A 12,827-nucleotide genomic window follows, 5' to 3' on the forward strand; every position below is an offset into this window, starting at 1 on the left:
GATTTAATAATGTAAATTTTGTAGATTTAAATTTAAGCTTTTAATAAATATTCTCATTTTATAATTTGGAGTTTTGAACTAATATATCACCTATCCATATTAATTGGACATGTGTACTTTGTATAGATAAAGAAAAAAAGATTTAAAACATTATTGATTGATTTCTGTAGCTTTGTTTTTACCAGTTCCACGTTCTTCTAATTTGTTGATAAATTACACGAATTAAAAACTTAAAATATACTACTACATTTATATTTATTTATTTATTTTGAGATTTTAAATTTTAATAAAATTGCAGCCTATTGGTTCATAATAAGATGAAAATGACACTAGCATAAAAAATATTAATTTATAAAATTTAAATCATTACCCAAATAGAAATTTTGATAAATTGAATATGTTTCTTATCTTGATGTGTTAGTACTCTCTCCGTCACAATTAAATTGAGTCATATTTTTTTATAGAATATCCAATAAAATTGAGTCAATTTTCTTTTTGATAAAAAAAAATAATCAAACTACTCTTGCTTTATTTCATCATCTAATTTATTTTATCTTTATTTCTCCTACTTTTTTCTCGTTTCTATTTTAATATACTTTCATTTAACCTATCCAACACAATTTTTTAACCTCTGTGTCCAAAAGTTTTGTACTATCGACTTAGTTGGGACGAAGGGAGTACTATATACTCCTTTCGCATTTTTGTCGTTTGTTTTATTTTATTTTGCTCAACTTATATCAGACATGAAAGTTGTATAAAATCATTTTTCGAACATGAAATGTTTCATTTATAATGCTTTGTGTATTTGTAATATTTTTAAATGTTTATAATGTAATACCTACTACTATTTATTATAACTAACACATATTTTTAACTATAAACTTCATTATATTCTTTTTATCGTTTTTTTAATCTACTTATCTTAAAATTTATTATCATTATTTGAAAATATTATGACCCGTGCATAGCACGGGTGATAACATTAGTTTATAATAAAGGTAGAGTGTTGATCTGCTAGGCGTCATATTTGAGCGCCTCCTGTGAGCGACAATGACATGGAGCCATGTCACAATTTTATTGCTATATTTTCAATTATTTGGTTTTTTCTCTTTCTTAATAATCGTGCCCTTTCTTCCAATAGTCACATTAATCTCCGCACCTTGAACGAGTATTCATCTCCGACACCGACTCCAATATCAAAATATGAGAGCTCTCATTTATGTAACCCAAAAATGAGTGTTTAACCTGTCATCACTAAAACTAAAAGACTTCTGGATTTTAGGTGTTCCTTTCAAACAATAAAAGTTGAATGGTTGTAGAAATTTCGAAGAGATTCAGATCTGCATTTGAGGAATGAGATAGAGAAGGATTTATTAAAGTAGATTTTTTCCTCTCTTCGCCGTCTTCGTTATCGGCTGAGAATTGTGCACCAATAATGTATTAAAAAATGAACTCTCTCCACTCCCACAATTCTCTCTTTGCGATTCCCCCTCTCTCTCCCTTTCTGAGTTGGAGAAGATGAATAGCAACCTTAAAGTATTTTTTATTTTGATTTCTCCAATTTCTCCATTTGACGCTTTTTTGATTCCACCAATTTATGCAATTGACGCCGATGACTCAACCGCATGTTGGCGACGGGGACTAGGGTGGTAGTTGGGCGAGGAGAGGCAGAGAATTTCCCTTATGGCGGCGACGACGGGTACATTGGAACTGCGCCTCCATTTCGTCCAATAGCTCAGTGGATTTTAGATTTACTTATTTTAGGATTCTGGCTTTCATGTTTACTCTGATTTTAGAACTTTTGATTCTGGAATTCAACTTTAGTTCGATTCTCACTTTACCCTGATTTTAGAATTTGGTAATCAGGATTTCATAACTTGGTCGAGATTTTAGAATGTAAATATGAGCAATGTTTCGAATTTAGTTTTTGTGATCACAAATTAAATATACTCCCTCCGTCCCATATAATTTTACACAGTTTGACTTGGCACGGGTTTTAAAAAATGTAATGAAAAGTGGGTTGAAAAGTTGGTGGGATGTGGGTCCTACTTTTATAGTATTGGTTTTATAATAAAATGTGAGTAGGAATGCGTTAATGAAATATGAGGTCCACTGCCAAAAATAGTAAAAGTGAAATGGGTAAAATTATATGGGACGGACTAAAATAGAATATTGGGTAAAATTATGTGGGACGGAGGGAGTATTATTTTTGGGTATAGAGTTGAGAGCTCTCATACTCTGATATTGGAGTTGTTGTTCGATTCAGTGTTTGAAAAGAGAAAAGGCAAGTAATTCAAATGATAAGAAAATTGGTGATGTGGCTCATTACATCAGCGCCGCTCACATATGAGGCGCTTAAATATGACACCTAGCCGATCAACTCTCAACAAATGAATAATTCATGAAATTCAACATAGCCTTTTCTTTTTCGGATTTCTTCCACTCCTTGTATATTTTCTTTATTTTTCCATGGTTATCCATTTCTTCTACCTTTTTGTATCCTAAGACTAAGTCTGGTGCTCTGAAACCAAATAATCAATCAATTATTCCGATATTTCCTTGAAAACACAAGTTTGGTGCTCTGAAATATCTAAAAGAGTATTTAAATGCAACTAAAATCAATTATGGACGAAAATTGCTTGAAAATTTTCTAAATATATGCAAATAACATTAAAAATAATTTGGACCACCACGGATGCTCAGAAATTTCTAAAAACCACCTAACCAAATAGAATAAAAAATGATATTGAACTTGGAATATGGCCACAAATTGATTTTCTTTATTTTATGAGGAAAGCAGCGTTGAGGCCATTTTTTATAGTTCATTTCGTATGAGAATAGGAGTCCATAATTGATTGGGTAAGGATTTTAAAAAATTATTTAAAAATTAGTTGATATAATATGTCACCTATTTTTATTTATAGTAAATTTTTTTAAAAAATCTTGTTTTAAAACGAACTAAAATAATAATATGTGGCTCATACTGAAACAGAGGAAGTAGTGATGATGCATATCTATAAACTTCCATAAAAATAGAAATAAGAGAGAAAATGTTGGTGTGTAGTGTGTTAATGAGTGTATGTGTTCTTATATGAAAAAAGAGCAAAGTTTTGTTTGTCATCGTGTGTTCTTAAATATAAAAAAAAAAAAAAATTAATTATTGAGATCCAGTGGATACTCACGTGAACTGTCACGATCGCACTTTTTAGGGATAGAAAGCCCGGTTGATTGCGATTAGGGGAGGATGAAAGAAGCGGGGGAAGAAAGGGGAAATTGTGGCACAATTGAACTTGAACTGAAATAACTTGGAATATATAAATCAGAGTGCATGGTACAAGAGAATGAAATCTCGACTTTTACATTGCAGCGGAAGAGTCAAGAGTAGATGACATCGTGTATGGAGACACGACGCATCCAAGTACTATTCTATTGAAGGATCTTCATCGTCTATGCTCAACACCGCCCGCCATCACTGCTCAACCTGCACATTTTTAAAACATATGCAAGGCTGAGTACTTGGAGTACTCAGTGGACACATGCCGAAAAGCAAAATATACATTATATATAATTGTCATCCATCACAGTAACACACGAGGGTTTTTCTTAAAAGACCCGAGCTTACTAAGTTCTTTTATGAACTAAAAGTTCGTCTGTAGACTAAGTTCTTTCATCATTCATCATTCCATTTCATTCATCGTTCATAATTCGCCATATCTAAACATTCATCATTCATCATTCCATTTCATTCATCATTCATAATTCCCCATATCTAAACATTAATCATCCATCATTCCATTCCATTCCATTCAAGTGCCTGGGAGGTGGTCACCTCCCACAGTCACCCATCATATTCCATTCCATTCCATTCAAGTGTCTGGGAGGTGGTCACCTCCCACAGTCACCCATCATTCCATTCCATTCCATTCAAGTGTCGGGGAAGTGGTTACCTCCCACGGTCAATGTAATGCCCAAAAACCCACCTTAGGCGGAAAAGTGAATTTTGGTGCTATAAATCGCTAGAATAGGATTTTCAGCGAATAATTCAAAATAATTAACAAAATAAATTTTGACAATTTGATAAATTATGGAATAATGAAATACCAATCTTAAATAAGTGTAAGAAAAGATATACGAGCAAAGAATTGAGTTTTAAAGAGTTTTAGTACGTTCTTGAGAAAAGTCTTTGATTAGAGATTTTCGATATAATGGTCCGAAAATTCGTAAATATAAATTAGTTAAATGTTATAGAAGTCTGGAATTAAATTAGAAGTATTAGTGAGTGAAGTTTAGTGTGTCGAGTTGTTTGCAAAATAAAAAGATTAGAAATGTGTTTATATGAATTTTAGACTTCAATGTTTAAGTTGTAAGTATGGGATATTTTTCTTTGAAATAGGATAAAAGGATGAAATAAAGATTACAAAAGACTAATTTTATGTGTAAAGAAAAGGAATCGGGAAAAGGGAATCAGATTTTTACACCTATTTCTCCCTTCTGGAACTTACGGGAGTCATCTCTCTCTCCCTCACATTTCTACACCTCTATTTTCACCATGGACACACCGCCAATTTCATACACACACACACTGAGCGACGAGTCGTCGCCTCCTTCCGGCGACAGGCGCAGCACACTCATCTTCGTCTCTCTCTCTCCGTGTCTCAGCCTCTCATTTGCTGCTCAAACGCCCGCCGATCTCCTTCCCTCTCTGCGTTGCTGCTGCCCGGCAGATTCCGGCGATGTCATTACCTTTTCCGGGCAGATTTAGACAACGAATTAACTCCACTTTGTGTAAGCAACCTCCTTTCACTTCTTGTCCAATTTCATCTTTAATTGAAAGCTAGGGTTTATGCTCAAGTAATTCTCGTTTCGAAATTTAGCTATTTTGAAATAAAGTATACAAGTAGAATCTTGCTGAAGTGAAACTGTGAAAGAAACCAAAGAGACAGCTATTGTGTCATGTTCTGGCAGCATATTGCGACTCCAGTTTAACCAAGTAAACGACCTCTTTTTCTTACCAAATTTTAGCTGAACATAGTTTTGCGTGCCTTCTGCCTTGTGACCGAAATTCAGCTTTAACCGAGAGTTCAAATGAATTTATAATGATTTTTTGTAACTGTTCGGCCAGAAACTAACAAGGACAAGGAGAAGGGGGAGGGATAAAGAGATTCATGGGTCAAAGGCATTGATTTTGAGGTAGTATATTCTACATTATAACTTAATTCCTTAATTAAGTTTATGTGATTGCATATAGAATATTGTGTGTTAATCGGTGATACATTATGTGATCTATATACTTTGCTTATGACGTGAAATATGTAAATATTTGATATGCGATGATATTGATGGAATTGGAATTTACCTGTTTATTTGATATGATATGGTGTGAAAAGAAGTTGTGCCCTGATATGTTAAAGATTATTGGAAATAAGTAATTTGATGAGAAAATGAATATAAATGAGCATTAAGGTAAATGGGATAAATGATATATGCCGATGAAATGTATACTCTTATGATTTACATGTGAAGATGTCTGATCTGTATGCGTTGATGTATTATGTTCGAAATTGTCAGAAATAAAGTATATTTGACTGTATTTATGCTCCGTGCTTGAGTGTTTTTCTGTGGGTACAATTGGCATGCCATAGGACAGCAGCGCTGCATTATCTGTGATCTCTCGTCTTCTGGATAACCGAAGCGAGGATCGTCTCTGTCTCTGATTTATCTGGCATCTGTGATCTCTGATCTCTGTCTCTGTCTGCACCCTTAATAGGTGGTCCATACGGAGTTCTCTCGAGGACAAATTCCGCTCTGCATCTGATTCTGGTTCTCTGAATCTGGTTCTGATCTGGTCCGAGTACACTAGTCTATTACGAAGCACTTAAAGGGGCTATATGTGTTTGAATATGTGAAATTATTGGTGATCTGAATAAGTGTTGGTGACTGAATAATATTGGTATATATTCTGTGTTTTGCTTGATAAATAGTGTTATGCAATTTATTTTGTATTCTTATATATGATGTATGAGTTGATATGTGGTTATAAACTTTCTGGTAAAATTTCATGAGATCAAAGATTGACGACATGAATGTAAGACTTTAATATTGTTCTATTCTGAATTTAAACAAATGTATATAAATGTAAGTGGATAAACTTTGAAAATTACGCTCTAATATTGAGTATACTACTGAGCTTGTCAAAGCTCACTCCTTTATTTTCCTTTGCAGATTAGGTGATCGAATTAGCTCTTTTTCTTCACCGCGGCTCAAGTCGAGTCACTACCTAACCTTTTGTATTTGAATAACTGTCTGAAATATTAGCTGTGGCATGTATAGGAAGGGTAATGTATTTGGATTTCTTAATTATTTCATACACTTTGGTTAAAAATATATTTTTGTAAATAGTTACCCAGGTTGTGCCTATATATATATAGATGTTATATAGCAGTTTGTCAGTTTACCAAATAATGGATAATAATTTATCTGGAATTTTCTGGTAATTAGATATTTATACCAAAATGTGACATCACTTATTCGATTATTAATTTAATCGGGTAAGAGGTGTTACAGTCACCCATCATTCCATTCCATTCAAGTTCCGGGGAGGTGGTTACCTCCCACGGTCACCCATCATTCCATTCCATTCATCATTCATCGTGTCGGGAAGGTGGCCACCTTCTGTGGACACCATAGCCGGTGATGCACTATTTTTTAGCACTAAATATACCTGCAAGTATACAAAGTTTATATAGTATAGCTAAAGGTCAGTACTGGATATCGAACATGTTAGAGTTTGTATACTAGAAATCACGTTTTGAATGATTGAATAATGTACAACTCTTATTTTATTTTTCAAGGAATAAAACAGATTATTTTTGTCATAATGTTATTATGTTTACATTTAATGGATGTCGATTGCATGTTTAAATGTATAAGTTAACTTAACAAAGTCTAAGTCTTTGTTTTAGTAGACCGGTTGTGGGCGGCGTTCACTTTAAGGTAACACGGTCAGTCCTAAACAAAGAAAAAGAAAAATTTCACGACCTAGATGGAATTAGACTATCCATCGTGAAAGGTTGCAATGTCAGTCCGCATATTTAATAAGTCTTACTGGAATAAGATGACATTGGTGTGGTAAAGCACTGAACGGATCTAACAGCAAGACTTGTCTTTATGCTATCTACTGAAAGGCGAGGTCTTGATAAATATTTATTTCTTAATCAATGTAGGTTAGCATTGAGCATACGGTATTGATTATGCATTACTTTGACTTATCAAATGGTGCGAGTTTTTCGTAACCCAATAATCCTGATATATTGGGTAGTGGTGATTAATATCAAATGGTGCTAGGATTGCTATTATATTGAATCGTGCGCGAGGTTAGTCTCGTTTGATAATGTCCTCAAGATGAGCGCGAAACAAGGTTTTATTATTTGGAACCTAGCTAGTTGGAGTTTGATCACTCTATGAATAATAAATAAACGTTTCATGCTAAATCCACTCTTGGAATTAATAAGAAATTAATTAATTAAATCCATAGCAGACATTAATTAATTAATGGACATTTTTATCTTAAGCGCGGGAAATGAAAGTTAAAACGGAAACCCGGATTACTTATAATTTCGGATTTGGATGGGGAGAGTTCAATATTACTTCTGTAGTGGCTGCTCGTAATATTCCAATTAAAGCTTATATTAAATTGTGGGTTCAATTTAATTAGTAAAACGTAAATTGGATGAGCTCATATCCAAAACCTTCCATAGATCCTTGTCTGGGCCCAAAAGGAACTTAATATAAATAAGGGAATAAAGGAGACAGAAAATACAATTATTCCCGCACAAAAATTTTTGTTCCCCTCTTCTAAGTGGAGTTCGAATTTTTCTCCTCCGTGGAGAAGAATTTCTTCTGTCTTCTTTATTTAAGTCCTAGTATTCCGGTGAGATCAACCCACACTGATATTGGAGTACAGTTCGGGAACCAGAGAGAAGATCTGTGGTCTAGTATTCAAAGCGTCACGTGGAGAAGTCGCTAGCCATCATCAATTCTTTGGAGAATTAATTAGGTATTATTTCTGCTCCGTAGAAAAACATGTTTTAGGTTTCAATATTCTTAAAGCATGATTAATTCAAGTTATGAGCATGATACATGTGAGAATTACGCGAATAGCTTTTGTCTAAATAATCTGCTAAATAGATCTGATTATTATGTGATTTATTTGTGCGATTAATAATTTTTAAATTATGATAATTCACGCACGCTTCCGCTGCCAGTTCCTTCAGAACACGGGGAAGGCAAACACGGACTGTCTATCTCCTGCTAAGACTCAATTACTATTTGGAAAAACAAGAGAATTTTTTGGAAACTTTTGAAAACTGAAAATAATGAAAGCAAATAACAACTGATTGCAAATAAACACAAAGATAAAATATAGAGATAAGAGAATTCCAGAGATTTGCGTTCACAGTTATGGTTATACAAGTTCCAAACTACAATACCCTAGCACAGTTATTACTTTGATAGGACGAGTCGCCTAGCTTATGCTCATGCGATACAAACGTTGATTACAAGATTAGGGTTGTCAATCCTAACACGTAACTCCAAAAATCTCCTAAGACCCTTGAAAAATCCGCATTCTCAATTAACAGTGTCGTTTTAACGGAAGCTAACTGTAGCGTCCGTCTACTAAGTGAACCTAACTCGCTAGAACTCTCTCACAGTTATGAAGCAAGTTATATTAAATCATGCAAGATTGTGTCACTTAATCATGCAACATCAGAATTACTTAGGGAAGAAACAAAGTAAAAACAAAACGGATATTAAATAGAAAACTGGAATTGTATAACCAAAGTCATTACTAACACATCCCTAGAATCCTATGAGTTTAGTTACACATAATGGAATAAGCTAAACACATAGATTGAAGGGAAAATGATTTGAACATAAAACTAAAGCAAATAGAACCCGTAGGTTGAATCCTTGATGTTCTTGAAATCCTTCTTCAACTCCTTCCACAAAGACGTAATCTAGCTTTTAATCTCAGGGAATTTATGTTGCAATAAAAAGCTCTATGGTTGATGAAGCTTGAGGTCTTATTTATACGGAAAAGCCAATCCTCATTGTAGAAGGAAAAGATCTTCAAAATATGGTAAATCTTGGAGTAGATCTAGGGCAATTCGGATTCGCCGCCATTCTCCGGCGGGCCGCCGCACCTTGGTCGGCGGTCGCCGAGTTGGAGTCCAGAGTCTCTGTTCCTCCGGCGGCGGACCGCCGCACGACTTTCGGCGGTCGCCGGGCGAGACTCTCTTCCAAGTGTAATTTTCCGAGGCGGGCCGCTGCATTGCTCTGACCGCCAAGCACCGGCGGTCGCCGGTCGCCGGTGACTCCAGATTTCCAGACTTTGCGTTTTGACTCCCTTTTTCGGCCCAATTATGCATATTTCTCACAAAACATGTCAAAATACCAAAATAGATAAAATATGCAAATAATGGACGTGTAGAGTGACTTTGACATAAAAAACGGACCAAATAATGGCCTTAAAACAGTGCAAAATCCAAGCGTATCAGCCGGCCAACCTTGGATGGCTTACAGCCCTCGCGCGTATTCCAAATCATAACGTTTTAGCGTAGCCAAAACCAACAAACATACAGTCCAACACATAGGTCTCGAAAACAAACATTTTATGGCATGACAACAACTTGAAAAGAATCATAGCTCCATTTTGAGAAAAGATGATATTTCATAATTTCACAAGTATTCGATTTATATCCACACTAATGTGCTGGATATTAAAAGAATGTCCACTTATACTACTTCTCGTAAAAACTGTAACTTTAACTAAATCATTTTTCCTTTTCCTTTATCAAAAGCGATCCGTCGATCTATTTTTTTCTGGAACATATGTCGTATCTGAACTAATTCCCGGTCTAGTACAAATAGGCATTTTTCAACACAAAACAAGGCTTAACATAACCTTTGCGACTTTTTTTTTTCTCGCAAACATATTTGAAACAAAAACTCATTTTTCTATCGGTCAAAGCCGAACAAAATATCAACAAGGCCGACAGCTTTACAAGCACTCATAAGGCAACACATAACATAACATAACTAAATCCCGTCACTTTCACTTTATGTAAATAGCACTTCACATAAAAACTGCGCATTAAATAGAAAGCTCGCACTTAACATCATATCTTAAATAGAAAGCGCACCAAATCCTTTTCATAAATACTGTAATCATACATTAAACTGAAAGCTCACTAAAATACTTTAGTTCGAAAGCCAACAATCATATATCATAATAGAAAGCTCGTAAAAACACTTTTCGTAAAAACTGTAACTTTAATAGAAAGTCCACCTCGTTCGCTTAAAACTCCTTAACTTGAATTCTCCTGACTCCATCCTTAACTTGCGGAGATAACCTTTAAACAACGTACTAATAAGACTCAAGAAATTCTTATACATATAGGAATGCATGCCCCTAATTAAATTCTTTTATACTTCGTTCACTTCTAAGGTATTTTCGGAACTTGCATATTAATTAAATCGGAAAATTTAATTAATAGCATTTCTTTCATAAACTTGATTATTTTCATGACTTAGAGAACGTCGTCTCCCTTTTTCCTTCTATTTCCTTAGCGATCGCCCCATGCGACGCTAGTCGGCCCTTCGCGTCTCCTGCTTCCGTTTCTCTACATTCTTGGAAACTAAATAATTGATCCAGGAATTCACAATAATCGAGCGTCCAACTCACTTCCATATTTAATCTTAGTCCAAAACATAACTTAGTTAGTAGGGTAGGGTAGGGGTGATAACTCATCTAGGAATAGAATTTTAAATATGGAAGTGAGTTGGATGCTCAATTAGTAGACTAAAATTCCATTCTTAGATGAGTTATCACTCCTACTAAACATGTTTTTTAGTCTACTAATTGATTCCAATCCAAGCATAAATCTCGGTCCACTATCTACTTTAATAAAATGGGACCAGCCCAAATAACTAAAGTAGCCCAACCTCAACTAAAATCAGCCCCAATTTGTGAATAAAAGTAATGGAATAGGCCCACTTTAAACAAGGACCCAAATATACTCCCTCCTCTATCGGGACTTTCCCCAATTCACTCTCCAATTTCTTTTCAAATCCCTAAAGGCTCCGTTTGGTACACGGCATTGAAATTGGAATTCTATGAAATTGAATTGGAAGAAATTGAATTATAATTCAATTCCAAATCCTATATTTGATAAAATAAGAATTGATATGAAATTGAATTGACATGTTTAATAAATACACACACTTCACATATTTCACACACTACACACACTTTACACACTACACACATTTCACAAAAAATAAATAGATCACCTAGTGAATTATTCTAATAGCACAAAAAATAAATAGATCAACTGTGAATTATTCTCGTCGAATAAAGTAAAGTGAGAAAGAGGATAATGTAGAGGAGAGTCCCCTTTACATTATTCTCCTTTTTACTTTATTTTTTCTCAACTTTGATTATTTATTATCATTTTTCCAAAACATGTGTGAAAAAACAAACGTTTCATATTTATTGGGACAAAGAGAGTATAATCCAACTATTTGGGTTGTAAGTGAAATATTTTGACATTAGGAATAGTTTTGATTGAGATATAATGTTGCTAAAATAGAAGGATTACTGGTTTGATTAAATAACATTTTAGTACTTAAGATATAATAGTATTGCATTACTCAACTAGTGATTTATTCTCATCCAACCTTTTGACTTATTAGAGAAATCCTAATGACGTTATTATTTGATTAAATAATATTTAAATTTTCTTGGGCTCTAAAAGCACAAAAAATAAATACTATATTAAACGTTGAATTATTCTCATCGTACTATTTTGTCTATAAAAGATATCCCATGACATTAGTATTTGATCTATTAATTTTTTAATGTGATTGAGACTTGAGATCTAATGTTGCAAAGTAAATAGAATTAGTAAATTATTATAATCCAACTATTTGATTTGTAAGAGAAATACTAAGGCATTAGCCTTAATTGAGATTTAATATTGCTAATTAGATAGATCAATTATTGATTTAATAAATAGCCTTTTAATGTACTTGAGATTAAAATATTGCCTTATTCAACTAATAAAGACAAATAATGAGTATCAGTAAGAATTACTAACTTATATTGTCACTTTGATTTAACGGTAAACAATATACTATTTAACATAGAAATTTAAGATAATGAGTTAAAATTTGCATTCAACAATCTCATAACATTTTAATGAATATGCTATGGTGATAGAATGTGCAAATAGTCACGATTTAGGTTTCGAAAATATAAAATATTAATGTAGTAACATGAATATGAATACTCTATTTATTTTATTATTGCACATTATTTTTATAGTATTGAAATTAATGATATTAATACTGTACAATACGTTTATGTATATTTCAAGTGATGCAATCTATATATTTTATGAAATGTCAAGTTAATTAACGGTAGTTATGCTCTATTTTATGGAGTGAAAGCAATTATAATAGTGTTTATAATAAAGACCTAGTATACATTTTTACTTTTATTGAAACTACAAAAATTTAATTAATGCAGAATTTCAAATTCAAATTTGAAAAGTGAAAAGAGAGGATTCTTTAAGCAAAATGAAAAATTGGGCTGAAGGTTAATAAAGTCTTTTTAAAATTTCCACTATCTATTATTAATATTTTAATATATAAATAATACTCTAATGTACTAATATATCCTTGTGTGGTTGACCATAACGTGGTTGTTAACATCACTCGCATTAATAACCATAAGCATTTATTACATTATTATCCAATGGCATTAA

The 12,827-nt window shown here is 33.3% G+C and overlaps 1 long non-coding RNA gene across 2 annotated transcripts; it reads left to right on the forward strand.

The window, feature by feature from the left end:
- The first annotated feature begins 4,474 nt into the window (after nt 1–4,474).
- On the forward strand, nt 4,475–6,459 carry LOC125187062. Of its 2 annotated transcripts, XR_007170557.1 has the most exons (4): nt 4,475–4,785; nt 5,123–5,190; nt 5,768–5,950; nt 6,223–6,459. It is a non-coding gene; the product is annotated as an uncharacterized LOC125187062 (long non-coding RNA). The 2 variants fall into 2 exon arrangements; XR_007170556.1 differs by lacking the exon at nt 6,223–6,459 and having other exon boundaries at nt 4,476–4,785; nt 5,768–5,978.
- The last annotated feature ends 6,368 nt before the right edge of the window (nt 6,460–12,827 follow it).

Source organism: Salvia hispanica, chromosome 5 (assembly GCF_023119035.1).
Source record: "Salvia hispanica cultivar TCC Black 2014 chromosome 5, UniMelb_Shisp_WGS_1.0, whole genome shotgun sequence".
In the NCBI taxonomy this organism is placed as follows: Eukaryota; Viridiplantae; Streptophyta; class Magnoliopsida; order Lamiales; family Lamiaceae; genus Salvia; species Salvia hispanica.